The sequence below is a fragment of the Candoia aspera genome, chromosome 5, assembly GCF_035149785.1.
Source record: "Candoia aspera isolate rCanAsp1 chromosome 5, rCanAsp1.hap2, whole genome shotgun sequence".
NCBI lineage: Eukaryota > Metazoa > Chordata > Lepidosauria > Squamata > Boidae > Candoia > Candoia aspera.
In genome coordinates, this window is record NC_086157.1 from 67,279,662 (window position 1) to 67,294,480 (window position 14,819).

Genomic DNA, 14,819 nt, shown 5'->3' on the forward strand with positions numbered 1-14,819 from the left:
GTTTTGTTTTGTGTTTATTGGACTCTCCAAAGAATTTTTTAAAAAGGATAGCTTTTAGATTTGGTGTGTTTATATGTAATTACATGAGTTGGTGTTTTAAGAAATGTGGGGTTTCTTTCAGATATCAGATTTGGTCTTATTATCTTATGGAGCTTTTGACTTCATGTTATCTTATATGTAAATACTAATTTTGATAAAAATAGAGTTGTTAAAGATGTAAATGTGATATCGAACTATATTCCCAAAATATGGAGTTTGATATTTTATAAAGAATTCTGGCTCTATCAAGTCTGGGCATTAGCTAAAATAATGTTTTCCATTTCAGTTACTTCCTCCCACCTCAAAACAGCACAATTCATTAAATAATGATGTATTGTTTTTTATTTTAAGATACTTCAAGACACAATCTTCCGCACACCATGGTTAACAACAGATTGGTCCCATGAGTATTGGACTCTGCTGCCTATTATGGCATTGGTCACTAAAGTCCAACTAATTAAGTTGCTAACACTTTTTAATAAAATAAGAGTAGATTAAGTTAAAAGCCTTAGTTGGCCCAATGCCACATGAGGATTACCTGCTAATACTAAAGACACAATTATTAATTTTATCTACAATTTTTGTAACCTGCCTGATGCAAAGACTCCATGTGGTGTACAAAAAAGAAAAAAAAATATGACAAATAAAAACATAAGATATACAAATTAGTTTTGGCATGTTTGAGGCAGTTTGCATAAAGTCAACCAAAGGACAGTTTTCTCTACAGCATGGCCACACTATTATATGCATGCTAAGATATCTAGACTAAACACTACCTTGCAAGCCAGTATAATGTTGTCTGTATCCCACAATTAGGAAGTACAAGCAAGATACTGATATACTGAGGAAATGTATTTTAATAATTACCTTTAATTCACTCAGTCATAGAAAGCTCTGGATAACCATTTTCTCTCAACAAAAGTTACCTCACAGAATTTTCTTGTGGACTAAAAATATAGGAGAATACCCATGTAATCCATCTTGAACTCTGAAAAAAAGGGACTGGATATGAGTGCAATAAATCATAAAATAACAAAGTGTCATTTTGAAGAGATTGTATATATTCACGCAGAGCATTTGATCACTACAAAAGACAAAGCACCCTTGTTCAGCTTGTTTCATTTACCTACCCATCTGTGTGAGGATAAAAACACCACCACTAGAATCATAGAATCATAAAGTTGGAAGGACCATGTCCTTCTCAAAGTAGGATACCAGATTAAAGCTGATCTGACAAATAGTTCAGGTTCTTTGAACACAATGAAAGGAAGTATACAGGTAACCTACATACTGTATGCTTCCAGGCTGTAACATTTCCAATACTTTATCTTTGTGACTTATGGAAATATTAGTTGAAACTATCTGGAAAAATTCTTGCTAGTAGTCTAGTTGGATGAATATTGGATATATCTGATTGAATCTGTTCTCAGGTATGAAGTTCATTGTGAGAAATGTTAGCAGGACCAATTCTAGTTTAATTTACCATACAGAATTATTACGTTGAGCACAGAGTTCATGGTCAGCTTGTTAGAGAAAGCATGACATACAAGTCTCAGAAATAAATCACCGTAGAAGCTTTACAATAGACTTGCACATTATTACAGATCTGGAGACCAATGACACTAAAGAAACTCAGTAGTATATTCACCCTTTCATATTAACAACATTAAGACCTGAAATTCTAAGCACACTTTCAGGAATTTTACTGATCACAATGGGATTTATTTCTTTCTAAATAAATATACAGCAGGTTCCACTAATAAAAATGGTTTGCTCATGATGTCAATTCTTAAAAATCAAACAATTTTCTTACATACAATTACATAAAATTCTATTGATTAGTTTTTTTATATATTTCCATTCTAAATTTTGTCTGTTCGTAACGGCCTTCAAAATGATCCTATTAATTTAACATTAAAATAAATGTATTTTAAAATAATATTTGCCTATGGATATCAAGGTGAAAGAAAAAGAATGGAAAATTAAGGACATCTAATTTCACAATTTTCAGAAATTATATAAGCAGTGGATTTTACATATTGGTACAAGTGGGATAAATATACTTTTTAAAAATAATTACTACAGAAGCCTTGAACTTCCTTTGTTATCCATATCCATACAATTGTTTTTAAGAGAGTACTTTATAGAGAAGAACTTCATCTGGATTGAAAGAAGTATGTTCTTTGGAGTTATTTACTTTTGTTTTGTTTTGTTTTTTTGAGGGATAGACTTGGTAAAATGGAAAAAGTAACCTTCTGGAGATCCACGTTAATCCAAATACTATATTCCTTCCTATAAACTTCTACTGAAACAAAGAGCTAATGGTGAGTTAGACCAAACTTCAAATAATTTACTGGACTGACTATCTATCTACCTACCTACCTACCTACCTACCTACCGGAATATATTCCTATTTCTTAGCAATCTGTGACATGTACAGTCCTATTATAGGATTCTTTTGCTGAGCTAATTTCTAACTTAACACTAGTAAACACTATTTAATTCCAAATTTAAAGCAATATGCCATAGTCTTCTAAGTATGGAAAAACAAGTAAATCTTAAAGCAGGAAAAAAAATCAATTAACTGTGTCATAGGATAACTTGTTTTTGTTTCATTTTATTGTACAGTTCAGAACTATAAATATGCAAATAGGTTATTGTAAACATACAATGTCATGGAATTTAATTTTATGTAATTCAACATTAACCTACCCACCTACTCTGCCATAGATTTCTTGGACCAAATGTTTTACAAGCAGGTTTTTATAACCTGTATAAGTACAGCTATTGATTACTAGAATGCTGATGTGGTGAATTTCAGCAGTTCCGCTGGTTCTCAGGAAGGAGGGAGCACATTCCAAGAAGATGGAAGAGATAACAGGAGACACAGTCTGGGAAGCAATGGTGGGTAAACTAAGAGGTTCAGAATAGCCCCGCCCTAGAGCCTTCCCTTAAGTTAGGTAGAGTAGCTTGAGTCTGGCAAAGTTCTACCTATACGGCATGGGCAAATAAAGAACTGAAGTTTGAATGGACTGATGCTTCGTTGTTCTTGGGCTGGGCCTGACATCTATCTTGCCAGACTCAAGCTACTCTACCTAACCTAAGGGGAGATGACCTGGGAGAGCTCTAGGGCAGGGCTATTCTGAGCCTCTTTCACACCATTGCTTCCTGGATTGTATCTCCTCTTATCTCTTCCACTTTCTTAGAATGTACTCCCTTCATCCTAACAACTAGCGGAACTGCCAAAATCCACCACAGATACCAAATTCAGAAAGATTTAAGAAGTTTGAACAATAATATGTTAAACTGTTAAATCTGTAGAAAATAAATGCAGTATTTGATACATTTAACACTTAATTGTTTACAGACATATCATAGTAAATATTACTTTAAAAGTAACTAGTAGCAAAATTGTATAAGGCATACTCAGCATTTATTCTGTCATTAACTATTTCAAGTTTTCTTAGATACTTTCTGATTCTTTCCATACAGGCTTCATTAACTTAATCAACTCTGGATAATTTATATTCCTGCCAAATTATCATTTATTCTGTGACTATCATTTATCTTAATGGCACCATTACCTTAATTTTAAGCCCCACATTAGCACTTTTAATAGATTCTGGCAAAATCAGAGCTCTGAGTCTAAATGTGACATTATTTTAAGAGACCTTCAGGCACAATGATGATTTTGTTATTGATTAGTCAACTTCTACTTTGTTATTTATTCTAAATAGAAAATTAGAATAGTTTATTAAACTCAGTTAAAATATTGGATTTTCATGTAGAAAGTACAATTGTACATAGATAGATAAATGGATGGACAGGCAGACAGGCAGAATTTATTTCTCTCAGTGACCAGAAAAAAACAGAACACATATAAACTAAATACAGCAAAGAGAGAAGAGAAAACAAACAAATAAGCAAAGCATCCACATAGCTATAGGATAGGTGAATTATGTATGAGGATGTCATGTCCGTCATCAGTCATGTCCATAATCAGTTGTCAGGGCACATTCACAGCCACTATACATAACTTTGCTACGTGGTAACACCTTTCTTGTCTGATAAGAAGAAGTTGACATAAAGTTCCTCAGGATAATTTGTTGCATGTAGCAAGAGAGGGAAGATTAGTCTCTTTTGGATATCATTGTAGAAGGATTGGTGGAGCAGCACCTGGAGAACAGATTCAACCAAACCATCACCACAGGGGCAGATTTGGCTAATGAGGGTTCTATTAAATCTCCCATATAAAGTGCAGAGGGTAGACTATTATACAGTATGTGGCTTTGAAGAAGAACCTTTGTTGGGCTGGATAGATGAGTGTGTTGATGTAGTTGGCTGGTTTCCACCTAGCATGATTAAACCAAATTCGGACAGAGTTTGGGATGAGTTGTCTTTCATTCTGGGCTTCAATATCTAAAAGCTTTTCTTCATATTAAATGCTGAATTAAAATCACCAAACAGCAATCACACATACTGTAGCTGTTCTTCTCCTCTAGATGTGCCATACTCTTCATTTGAGTTTGGCACAACTAGAGAAGAACATCTATGTGTGTTTGTTGTTTGTTGATTTTAGTTCAGCATTTAATATGATTGTTCCTCAGCATTTGGTAGACAAATTGGGCTGTCTGGGTTTTAGTACTCCTTTGTGTAACTGGCTACTTAACATCCTCACTGATAGGTCCCAGTCAGTGCGAGTTGGAAATAATATCTCCAAGCCTATTTCTTTGAGCATCGGTTCTCCTCAGGGCTCTGTCCTGTGACCATTGCTGTTTACCCTGATGACCCATGACTGTTGTGCCAGGTTTACCACCAACTCCATTGTGAAGTATGCAGATGATACAATGGTGGTGGGTCTGATCAGGGATGACAATAAGTGGGCTTATAGGGAGGAGGTGAAGGTTTTGGTGGATTGGTGTAATATAAATAGCTTGGTTCTAAGTGTTGAAAAAACTAAGGAGATTATTTATTTATTTATTATTTATCAAATTTATCACCGCCCATCTCCCAAAAGGGACTCTGGGTGGTTTACAATAATATAAATAATTTTATCATTATTTTATAATAATTTTATGAGATTATCATCAATTTTAGAAAGAACCGGTCCAGCCATACACCACTTTTTATTAATTACATAGCTGTGGAGTCAGTTAGTAACATTAAGTTCCTGGAGGTGCAGATAATGAATAGTTTGACTTGGTCTCTTAATACTGCATCCTTGGTAAAACGGGCACAGCAGCATTTGCATTTTCTGCACCAGATAAGGAAAGCACATCTTCCACCTCCCGTCCTCCTTCCTTTCTATAGAGGCACTATAGAGAGTGTATTGACCAATTGAATTTCCATCTAGTTTGGAGGCTGTAGTGCCTCAGATAAGAAGTCTGTGCAGAGGGTGGTAAGGGTAGCAGAAAGAATAATTGGGATTTTACTTCCTCCTATTCATGATATAGCATATGCATTATGTATGTCTAGAGCCCAAAATATTGTCAGTGATCCCTCCTATCCTCATTATGACTTGTTCTCCTTGTTTCCCTCTGGGAAAAGGTTCTGCTGCTTTCGATGCAGAACAGCTAGATTATGTAATAATTTTGTCCTCTGGGCTATTAGACTCCTGAACTCTTAATAATCCCCTCTTACTTCATTGTGGTATATGTTGTATGTAGGTACGTGATAGTTATTATGGATAATGATTAGGGGAGTGGAATGGTAAAGAATATGTATTATATATTATAGTAATTATTTTCTGTGAGCCAATTGCAATAGAATTTAATTTTAATGTGCACCTTGGAGTATAATGAATGACAATAAAAGTTTATTCTGTTCTAGTCTTCTCTTCTCTTCTCTTCTCTTCTCTTCTCTTCTCTTCATAATTGCCCTATATATACATTTGGGGAGAAAGCTTTTCTTTTAATAAAGCCAAAGTGTCATTTTCTGCTCAGACATAATTCAACATGTTAGTTTCAATATATATTACAGATTTCTAAACAACTTTCACAGGAATTACAGGCTGCTAGCATTAAATGATAGCCAATACTCAAATTAAACAGATCATTTCAATTATGATGCATTTTGTAAATTATACTATTATAATTATATTGTAATATAACTATAACATAATTACGTATAATTAATTATTATTATAATTATGATGTATTCTGTATGTTGGTCTACTAGCTTTGTCAAGATTTAGTATATCTCCTGATTATGGTAACTATAAGCACATCTCCTGAAACTTAGTACTGAGCGACTCTGAGGCTATTAGCCTTGAGTCGTGTGTCAATTCTGAAATTCTTGGGGACAACTGTTATGCTAGTTTAAGGAACACCCATTTAATGTGCTCACAAATATTCTGGTTTCTCTTCAGAATACACTATATAAGTCTTTTCCTCACAAATAAGTCTTTATCTTAAACTCATATGTTATTCCTACTGATCTTGTCTGTTCTGATCGAAATATAAATCCCAGTTGTCTTTATTTACATGAAATGAAGACAAAAGACCATGTAGGTAGCAGGAATGATATTTGCTTCCGTAACTGATACCTGCTTATGTAACTAAGGTAACTGGTATCACTGCCATCAACTTAAATGTGCAGTCAGTTTATTGCTATCACTCTCACATATATATATATTTGTTACCTGCAACAGCAGCTGTGTTAGAAAAACAAGCATTCCTTTTCCATATCTGACACCCATTGTAACTACTTCGGAATCCTTACACCTGACAACTTCTTCTTTGTTGTTATTCAATTCTATGTACAAATGATTTTCCCACAGAGATTTGTGGGCTCCTACCCTAATGATGTTCTGAAAGGCCTACAAATTTGGCTGTGTTCCCAGGCCTTGGGGCAAGGTGTTGTGGAGTCCCATTGGTGAGTTCTATCTATCTATCTACCTACCTACCTACCTACAGTATCTGCCTGCCTGCCTGCCTGCCATCTATCTATCTCTATCTATCATCCATTCATCCATCCATCCATCCATCCATCCATCCATCATCTATATATACACACACTCTCTCCCACACACACACATATATTCATATCCCCACATACACATACAGACATTTTTTTCCCTAAATAAATCCTGACATTTGGAAATCTTAAATTAGGAAATAAAACCAGATAACTAATTCTCATGCTTTCCAGAACAGTCAGTGTAACATTTCATGATTAACAACAGCAGCTAACATCAGGCTATCTATATATGTACTAGAGGGGAAACACTGAAAAAAAAACTTACAATTTAGTACAGTTTGCTGTTGTGTGATAATACTTACTCTGGAAATACATGGCATTGTTTTGTTTTGTTTTGTGTTTTAAAGGTTGCTATACCAAGAGGCATGAGTTCAGAATGCATTTTGTTTAGCATTCTTAGACCAACTACAAAGAAATGCTTTTTGGATGTACAGTATACTTACTACCTCAAACATAATTTAAATATTTAAGATACTACAGTGCCCTTCTACTGAAGCCATATGTATGGTGACAGAATCACACCTATTTTTTATTATTATTATTTATACTATTGATATATATAGTATATATAAAAATCTCAATGAACTTTAAAAAATTGAATCATTGCATTTGCTGGAGAAAGAATCATAATACAATAGAATAGGGGAAGCATTTGTTCAATATTCTACAGAAAAAAATGGAAGATAGGTGGTGTGTCAGTTCCATAATGGAAATTCTATATATGCAGTCTCTCTCTCTCTCTTGTCCAAATCCATTTGTTTCACATGTATATACAAAGGAATATGATTCACATTTCCTGAATTAAAAATTGGATCAGTCTATATCAGCCCTTCAAGGTAGTTCAGACCAGGAAACCAAAACATGAATACTAATATTACCTTTATTGTAAGGTTACAGTAACAGAATCTTGCAAGTCTGAAAGCACTTCCCCCTCCCCTGCCTTTAAATTTGAGAGAACTAGGGAGGGTCAATTCTGAGATGCTTCCTCCACTCCCATTCCAGCTTTGGACTCATATATCTCTTATCAGACTGTAGCCTAGGCTGCAGCTCTTCCTCCTGTCTTCCAGTGTTATTATCATAGTCGATTACAGAATAGTTCATCAGTTGAACTTCTCTTTATTTTGAAATGCAATATTCCAGTTTAAAACTATACAGAAATGTCTACATTAGAGAAAATTGCATATGAAGAGCCATCTCCTAGATAAAATAGCATATATAAAAGTATATATTAGATTAAAGGTTTTCTACATAGTAAAATAAATTGTTTACTAAAATGTGTAGGAACTTGGGTATTTACAGAAGCAATATATTTCAACAAAATTATGATATCACAATGAAAGCTCCACCACTTATGCATGCAATATCATAGTGCAAATACAAAAGAGGCTGAGTTTGCCTACAGAGGCAATTAAGATATTTTTCATTGCCCTACCTTCATTGCCCTATTGTTTTTGATGATGCCCATGGATATAAATTTTTATAGATACTTAAAAATTATTTATAAATAGATGTAAGAATTAAGGAGAAATGAGATGGGATGGGATGGGATGAGATGAGAGGAGAGGAGAGGAGAGGAGAGGAGAGGAGAGGAGAGGAGAGGAGAGGAGATGAAGTGTGCTTGAAAATACCTGAATATTACAGAAAGGATAACAGATTTGTCCATTCCTACTTGTCCACACAAGATTCTACTTGGACAGTTCAGTTTAGAAAATATGATATATGGAACAATCTCGATTCCTCCCTCCCTCCCTCCCTCCCTCCCTCCCCATCATTTTGTTAAGGCTACTTCATTATTCCAATTATCTCTGCAAGCATATTTTATGAATCACTGAAGACTACTCATAGACTATTCATTTTTAGCATTTTATTAAAAAAGGAGGATCCATAATAATAACAATAATAATCATAATAATATTATTGTTGTTACTTATTTATTTATTTGTCAAATTTCTAGCTTGCCTAATGCCAAAATGAGTTCGCAAGATGAAAAGATAATAACATGATATATAAAATAAACATATGGCATTGTAGAAAAGCACAAGAGATGCACTATATGAGGGAATAACATAACATGTTTCAACCTCACCTCAGTTAAAACATTCTAATGGAAGACCTGGTGCAGGATGAGAACAGGATTTTAGAGACAACTTGAAGGTGGGCAAGATGGGGCCGTAGAGATCTCTGCAGGAGTGCTATGCCAAAGGTAGGTGCAATGACAGGGAAAGCCTTTCTGGGTTCCACTAAATTGCAACCAGTCCTGTCAAAGTGAACAGGAATGGCAGACACTGTGGGAAAGAGGCAGCCCTCAAATAACTAAGCTCTTTGGAGTCTTTGGTGGCCTCTGAACTTGGTTGTTTGCTTGCAGACATTTCATTACCCAACCAGGCAACATCACCAGGGCAAGTCAGTGAGACTCAGTGTCTTGCACTGTTGATGTTACCTAGTCATGTAATGAAATGTCTGCATGCAAACAACCAAGCTCAGAGAACTCCAAGGACTCCACAGTCCAACCCTGAGCTACATATACAGTATTCTTTTCTATTGGAACTAAGCTCTTTGTCATGTAGGGCTTTTTTAGCTGATAGGTAAACTCTCACCTGGAACAGAAAGGAAACTAGTATATTGCAAGGAACACATCATTAGTCCCAATATCCAACTTTTGGTAACTACCAGCTTCTTTACACTGTTAGACCCAGTTACCTATTGACTAAAATATGCAGGTTTTTCCTAGATACCTATGGTTGCAATTAATATATTTTTCATGCAAATTCTAGTATATATTTTTGCATGTGAAAGGCAATTAGTATTACTATATTCTTTATTGGAGGTAACAAATTTACCTTTATCACCTGAGCTGAAAAGTTGAGTAGCTTTAATATTGTATTAGGAAAGGTTTGGTATAATGAAGGTTCCGTCTGAAAATAACTATTGTTTAGACTCAGGAGAATCATTTTAAAGACTGATAGGAAGGTATTAGAGAAGATTAGTGTAGTTAAGGAAAAGATTGTCATTGTAGTTTGAGGCAAGGAAAATCATGCCTCATTAACCTATGACAATGCTTTGAGGATATTTTTGCTATACCAAGCAAAATATGTGGTATATTGCACATGGATTTTTCTGACAACAATGGATAAAGTTTCATATCTGAAGATAATGTATAAGTTGCAGAGTTATGGAATAAAGTAAATGAAATGGTGGCCTCTGGGATTACGACTTTGCTTTATTGCCAGTGAGAAAAAGCATAAGTGAAAGCATTTAAGACTGGAAAAAAATAAGTAAGGAAAAAGATGTTAAAAGGGAAACTGTATCTCTGAAATTTAAGGTGCCTTTATTATATAGCACCATTTTACCCATAAAACTCTGACAGGCTTTTCCATTAGAAATCTGAAAAGAGCAAATGAATAGTCCATGCTCATACCCCGGCTTGAAGGATATATTTTTTTTTATTAATTACAGAGATACAGTAAAGGATTTAGTTAAATTCTCCTTTACCTTGAAAATCTATTTAGAACACTGTATTTCATTTTTTTTAAAAAAAATTGCATGGTATAATTTCCCTTACTGTAACAAAGAACATAATGACAACCACTATAGGAAGAACAGGAAGTAAATCATAGCTTTATATTGCAAAGATTTGGCACCTGGGTATGTATATATGTATTCTTTCCTTTCCCTGTTGGGAATTAAAAATGGATAAAACTGTCAGTGGTGTAATCTTGATTGTTCAGCTCTTAGGATTTAGGGAATGTGTGTCCATTCAATTGCATGTAAAAAAGATAACAGAAACAGAATTGATTTTGATTTCATTGTCGGCAATGGGTCATACTGATGATGGAAGACTAGGCATGGGACAGATCATGTGGCCTAAACAGTTTTATCCTTCAGCATCTGCCCCAAAACCTCAGGCAGCTGAGTTGCCTAGCTGCCACTAAGAGAAGTGCCACTTTAGTGTCAATAGCAAACAGAATACTAATTATTCTATGCTAATTATTAGTGTTCAGAACAGATGTCTCTGCCAAATATGAAGTATATTTGAATTGGGATACCAAATTCGCTGTAGATTTTCATTAGTGGAATCTGAAGATGAGATGGCAACAAAGTTGCAATCTCTAGAACATTAAAAGAAATTCCTCAAATATTCCTTGGAAATAATTAATATTTTCATTTACAATGAAAAAGGAATAGTGAATATATTCCTTTAAGAAGTATATACTAGTGTCTCATTAAAGCTGTGCTTATATATCTCCAGAAAATATTAAGGAAGTTGCCAGGTGGATGTGAATGCCCAGGAGGAGGGGGAGGGGGAGGAGGAGATCATCTTAGACAGTGGGTTGACCAGGGATCAAAGTATAAGAAATGTAGAAATAATATTTTCAATTTGATATGTATGAGAAGATAATCATTTACTGCTGAGAAAATGACTGAATCATTCACTCATAAAAAGGTGATCTGTGGGATGAAAAGCATGTGTTAAGTAAAGTAAGATATTTTCCAGTGAATTAAATATTAGCAAATATAAGTAGTGTACACACTAAAAGCTAGATACAACAGGATCAGATTCTCAAAGATGAATCAAGGAAATTAGTATATATAATTTGAAAGTAAATATGCCCTCAAGTCATGTTAGGTCCAATGGGCATATCCATGCAGTTTTCCCACACGATAGAAGCAAATTGCCATTGCCTGCTTACAGACTGTTTTTATGACTTTCCAGTCTGGTGAGCAGCCCCAGAACTCCCTAATGTCTCTGAGCCAAGTATTAATTTCACATAACCCTGAAGTGCTCCAAGTCTAGACAAGGTCAGCAAGATCGTATAGCTGGCAAAAAATGCACAGTAATTCAGGAAATTACTGTGAGAAACCAAATATCTGGTTTTGCTAATAAATCTTCAGTAAGGAGGATTATCTTTATCGTAAAAATTTATTAAATTTTCTATACTATATATGTACAATTATCCTGGCTCCATATTTAATTCCAAAAAGTTAACTTTTAGAGTTGGGTACTGATATAAACATTTGTCCTTGATACCATAATTATTTGCTACATGCATTTTTGCTCTTTTCTGATTCTGACTCATTTACATAACTCCATGCATAAAAGATGATTGTTTAGAAATTACATACTTGATTTGCCCCTACATAATGTATTTCACCTTGATTTTTTTATTTGTAACCATTTATTTAAAGCATGACTGTATTTAAGCATATTTTAGTCACCTCTTTCCTTCTAACTTCTGATGTTAACATCGCTACACCCAGTGCACAGTTCTGCAAAATAAAGGCCTTATATCTACAAAGCTTATAGATTTATGAGGCACTGAATGATACTGGTTGTGTAACTTTTTTTGAATGCTTGTTCAGGAAATTAAAAATAAAAGTTAAAGGTAATACTTAAACCATTAATGGTATTGCATGATAGAAAATGATAATTATCCCTGTATGAATAAATTAAAACAATTGATTACATCAATTAACTGCTCAATCTATAATACAATCAAATCAGCTAGACATAATAAAAAGGTATTGCTATTGAAATGTTCATGATAAGAGCAATTGTACTGAATGTGCATATGGATAAGTGTATGCATATGAAAATGCTCCTACAGATGAAATATGAATGCCAAACAAGTAGTAGCATAGACATTTCAACAACGAATGCAAAATAGCTTCATACAGAATGCTTAAATTGTATGTCTGAACATCAATAAGTCATGAATCAGAGTACCCTCAATAATCTTAATGCCAGTTATGAATGACTTTTTCTTCCCAAAATTGTTTGTTTGTTTACATTACTCTTTGATCCAGAAATCTTTCTTCACAGGCAAGCTAGTCACACACTGACATTTAAGCTTGGTCTCCCATATTTAATATGGTTACAGCAGTGCTTTGATTTATTTTCTAAGCAAAATAAAGTGATAATAATAATAAAAAAGATTGTTACAGCTACACAACACTAGATTACCCAGAGAATGAAAATTGCTTTGAAACTTAAAGTTGAATTTCTAAGTTACATTATTTTAAACATGTTCCTCTTTTTATTTTCATAATATAAGTTGTATACCCAAGTATACAGAGAAGGTCAGTTACCCATATACCTCCTAACTGGTGGGCTTGCAGTGTGGCTTCTTCAGGCAAGATTCCAGCTTTCCTGGAAGAGCACTGGCACACCCATGCCACCTCTGGGCTTTATTTGCTTATATGGACTGTATATACATATGTAGCATTATATAATACATGTACAAATATTAAAAAATATATATTAAAAGGCATTTGAAACACTAAAGTTCTGCCAAAATTGGGGGAATTTGAGGCAATTCCAGTTGGTGGGACTTGGCTCAACTTGTTTTGCAGTTCTATTGTTCTTACTAACAATCTTCAGCACTATCTGCCCACCCACACTGTTTCATGATATGTCCCCACTTCCCAAATATGTCTTCTGTAGTGCAGTACTAATAAAATATTTCTTCTTCCCTGTTGTAGGGAATAGGAAGAAAGGAACTGTTATAGCTCTGCAACCAGGCTGCTACTGCTGCTTGCTGCTGCTGTTGTTTTTATTCTCTCATTGGTTAGTTGGAGGAAACACTGATTGTTCTCAGAATTGCAGGGTAAGTAACAGTGAAAATGATTGGAGGACTGCATGAAAATCCATTATACAATGAAGTGATGGTAGTGTGGGTGTTCCCAAGATATTCCTGCTCAAATCAAAGCAAAACAAAAAGGAGGAAAAACGGAATATTCAGTGTAGAAACAGAGTGACCTGGAGGACCCATAATATTTTAAAATTAATAATTTACACTCCATATTAAAAGTTCTGTTTTGACACTGCCTCACTGAATTGGATCTTTACTCTGTTTTCTGTACAGCCCCTAGTAGTAAACAGAAAATATATTGTGTTCAGTCCCATCAGTCAAGGAGTGTGGTCAACCTCCATCTTTAGGCATTGTATCATTGTCTCACATTTCTTCCTGAGAATTTCCTCATGAGGAAATTTTTTTTCAGAATTTCAACTTTGAGGTTTCCATGCTTCTTTCCATTTGGCCAAAAAAGCTGGCAAGACTCCATTTCAAGTTTTCCAGTTAAAAGCAAATTTATCAGTTTCGATGGTTTTTAAGTAAAATTATGCTTTATGTTTTATTATTAATAAAAAATAAACAGCCTTATGAGCAGAAACAAATAATAATAATAATAATAATAATAATAATAATAATAATAATAAGCAGAAACAAATAATGATGATAATAATATCATCATCATCATCATCATCATCATCCAAGGTACTGCTGGTAGAGATATCTAGTTTAAGATGTAGGCCTTTAGAATTGAATTACCTTTGTTCATACAGACTAATGAAACTTAAATAGAAATCTCTATGTTCTTCTTTAGCAACTCTCAGAGAAATTATCCTACATTTTTTTCTACCTGTTCTCTTTAATGTGATGCAATAAAATTTGTTTCCAAAGGATAAGAGAGGTTTAGACAAAATTTATGAGAAAAAGTATGCTATATGTTGCCCAAGGGAATATTTCATAAAGTTGGTTGGTTGGTTGGTTTTATTGGGTGATTCTTCGTTAAAGCAATATTTTAAATGTAGATGCAAATGTAGAATTAAACAGATCATAATTTCATTAAATAATCAGGGATTTAACCCACTAGCTATTAAGGTGATTTGTGGTTTTGAAAATTCCTCAGCTGCAATGAGAAACCCACCAAAAACAACCTGAGATTTCCCTTCAATATTATAGTGCTCAACTAAAGCTGCATTAAAATCTCATCCTTTATCCTTATAGCAATAAACAAATAAA